Genomic DNA, 3,422 nt, shown 5'->3' on the forward strand with positions numbered 1-3,422 from the left:
GTTCTGGGATCAGTTAACTTTTGATGTGAAGTAACCACAAATTTTCAGTTGAATACAACAATAAACATTTATTTTTTATGGACTAAGTTGGTGGACTAGACTAAGTATTTCTTTCTCAAAAGGATGGTGGAAGTACAAGAAAAAATTTGGAACCAGGTATAGTTCTTAAAGCCTAAATTTGGAATTGGCACATTATTGCTTCTATTGGCCAGGAAAGTCATATGACTGAGATCAGGGATGAGGGTTAAGTATTATTCATTAGAGGATGATTTTCCTAATTTTTCTGCGTAGAGGGAAGTGGGATCATTAGAGCTGTTAATGCATTCTGCCATCCAGTGTTTCTTGCTTAGTGCTGGACAGAGTTCTTTGGAGACCTAGTAAAGGCTCAGTGGGTTTGATAAGGTTAATGGGCTCTTGTAGAGACACTTGGTTAATCACTCTCAAGCTAACTGGTTCTAGGCACCCAGTGACAAAACTCCTTGTGTCTATAAGGGCAGTGAAAGAGTTGAAGTGAATGCCAATTTTGGTTTCATTTTCTAGTACTATCTCTTGATTTTCTGTACAAGCATAGATATACCACTCCCCCAAATTTATTGCTTTCACAACAGTATAAAAATAAAGTGTGGCATCTTTCTCCCCTTCCTTTCTAGGATCCTTGTAAATTCCTGTGAATTCCTAAGGAGCTAGAAGGGAAATACATATACTGTAGGTCTATGGCATACTTGTCTCAGACTGCCTACACTCTCAAGTCACACTCATCCCTACAAATTCTTTCTTAGGGCCAATTATGTTCCTTAGGATACCAGATCCCATAAACAGATGAATCCAGCCACTGTGGGTTCCTAGCAATATGATTTTGCCTGGCGGACTTATTTGTAAATGACCTCAAAGGACAAAGTAAAATATCTCTGGGCCAGAAATTCTGGGTTAGAAATTTTCAAAGAACAGCCTCTTCAAAGGAAGATGGGGATGAGAGAGGTAAAGCATGAAAGCCAGAGAGCAGGAGAGAGAGATTGATTAATGGGCTACCATTAGAGACTCCAGCTGTTCCTCCAAATGGAATCTTCCAAACAACCTAAGCCCAAGTCACACAGTGAGTGAGAAGAAAAATTGTTAGCAGCATATTTTATTTGGTCAGCATGAATTCATTAAAAGTGGTTATCAGGGAGATTTAAGCAGTAGGAAAGCTTGCACATATAAATAAAAGTATCTTCCCAGAAAGACACATACACATGTGTAAACATAAGCAAGGAGCTCAGTGTTGGTGTTTTTTAGTATATTTCTTTTTAATCCTCAGAAATAAAATCCAAGATCTAGAGTCCTGTCATTTGTTATCTTCTTGTTTGCTTTCTAAATTAAAACAACTGCTTGTTCAAAGAGATTAAAAGAGAAAAATATAACATAGAAGCTACTATCTTGCACTGGACTTAAAATTTCCCAGGAAGGATCTGCTCAGAGCTATAGTTCTGGGAAGGGAGATACTTGCTGCAAGCTCAGTAGGTGTGAGATAATAAACTCTTTCTAGGGTTGCACTGATGGGCCTCAAACCTTAGACCAGATCTTGGATTTTCCAGGCATTTCAAGATTGGAAAAGCAACTTTGCTACCTCTACCCTCAACTTGAGTAAAGAAATTCTACATCTGGAGTGGTTAGATGGTTTAATGCTTTATCTCCCAAAATTATTCATTTATTTTGTAAATTCAAGGTACTGGGAAGCAGTGCCCAGAAGAGAACAAAGCAGACATCATCATTGTCTTTTCTGGTTCTCCTCTGGAAATAAATGAAGGTAGCCTTCTGTCGAGGAAGGAAAAGAACATTTAAAGGTCTTTATCTTTAAGAATTTTTTTATCCCTCTCAGCTATAAGTGGGTATGGAAACAATATTTTTTAATCCATATATGCTCCAAAATATCTATGACTTCTTCTGGTTCTGAAAGCATGCTTATTTGGTTCAGTTTGGTTGAATGGGCATAACTGTTTTCCATCTTTCTTATTGAAAGTGGAGATGGGACCTCTTTTTTGTGGCCCGGTCCGAACTATGGGCCTCCTCTGGAGCCATGCCGTTTCCAGCGGATGCCAGTGATTGGCTCTGACACAGCGCCAGGAGGGTAGCCCCCCGCCCCTGGCTATTAGATCCCATGATTGAGCCAGTCCTTGGATGCACTCTGCAGAGGCATGGTGGGCTATAAAGGGTGGTGATTGATCCTATTGTGTTCCTGATTGTATCGATAGGGATAAAGGATAGGGATTGATTTGATGAGTTGTTTGCTTAATTATGAAAATGAGAATGTCTATAAGTCATTAGAGAATCAAAGACTGGGATGCAATAATATCAGGAAGATTTAATGACCCAGAGATTGAATCAAGGGCAACCCAACAGCAAAAATAAAGATGAGAAAACACTTAAGGAAGCCACAAAAACAGACTTCCAGTCCACCAATGGCAAACAGTAGGGCAAAGGAGGATGAAAAATCAGACAATGAACCTCCAGGACACTCAGAACTCACAGCACAGGAAGGAAAAAACTGATCAATAAAGCTCTAGAAAAATTCAAAACAGAAATTATTTCCCAGATAACCATAGAGATGGTGAGCAAAATGAAAGACATGAACAGAAACTGACAAAAAAATAGATGAACTTAGGAACATAATAGAAGCCATGAAGGCCCAGCATAAGAAAGAAATGGAAACAATGAACACTCAACATAGGAAAGAAATGAAATCCATTAAACAGATTCAAACGGATATCCAGGAGATTAAAAACTCTATTGAAAGTGTACACAACAGAATAAAAGATTACTAGAACTGAACCAAACTTTTGAATGTATGGACTTATTAGATGTCTATAGAGTGTTCCACCCACAAAATCAGAATATATATTCTTTTCAGCTGCACATGGGTCATTCTCCAAGATAGATCACATACTAGCTCAAAACAGGTTTGAATAAATGCAAAAGAATTGAAGTTATTCCCTGTATATTATCAGATCACAGTGCAATAAAGCTGGGGATCAATAGCATAAGAAAATGTAGGAACTTCACAAACACAGGGAAATTGAGCAACACTCTCCCTATCAATGGATCACAGAGGAAATTAAAGAAGAAATCAGACAATTTTTACAATTTTTACAAATAAACAAAAATGCCAGTACAACATACAGGAATCTATGGGACACAATGAAAGCAGTTCTACCTGCAAAATTCATAGCACTGAATGCCCACATTAGGAAAACAGAGCAAGCTCAAATAAACAACCTAACGATGACTCTTAGACTGCTAGAAACACAAGAGCAAGAAAAACCCAAAGCTCAAACAACAGAGGAAATTATAAAGATGAGAGCAGAAATCAATGCAATGGAAACTAAGAAAATGATACAAAAATAAATGATTGGAAGAGATGGTTTTTTGAAAGAATATAAACTTGA

The sequence above is a fragment of the Fukomys damarensis genome, unplaced genomic scaffold (genome assembly GCF_012274545.1).
Source record: "Fukomys damarensis isolate Sample0158 unplaced genomic scaffold, DMR_v1.0_HiC HiC_scaffold_16, whole genome shotgun sequence".
Lineage (NCBI taxonomy): Eukaryota > Metazoa > Chordata > Mammalia > Rodentia > Bathyergidae > Fukomys > Fukomys damarensis.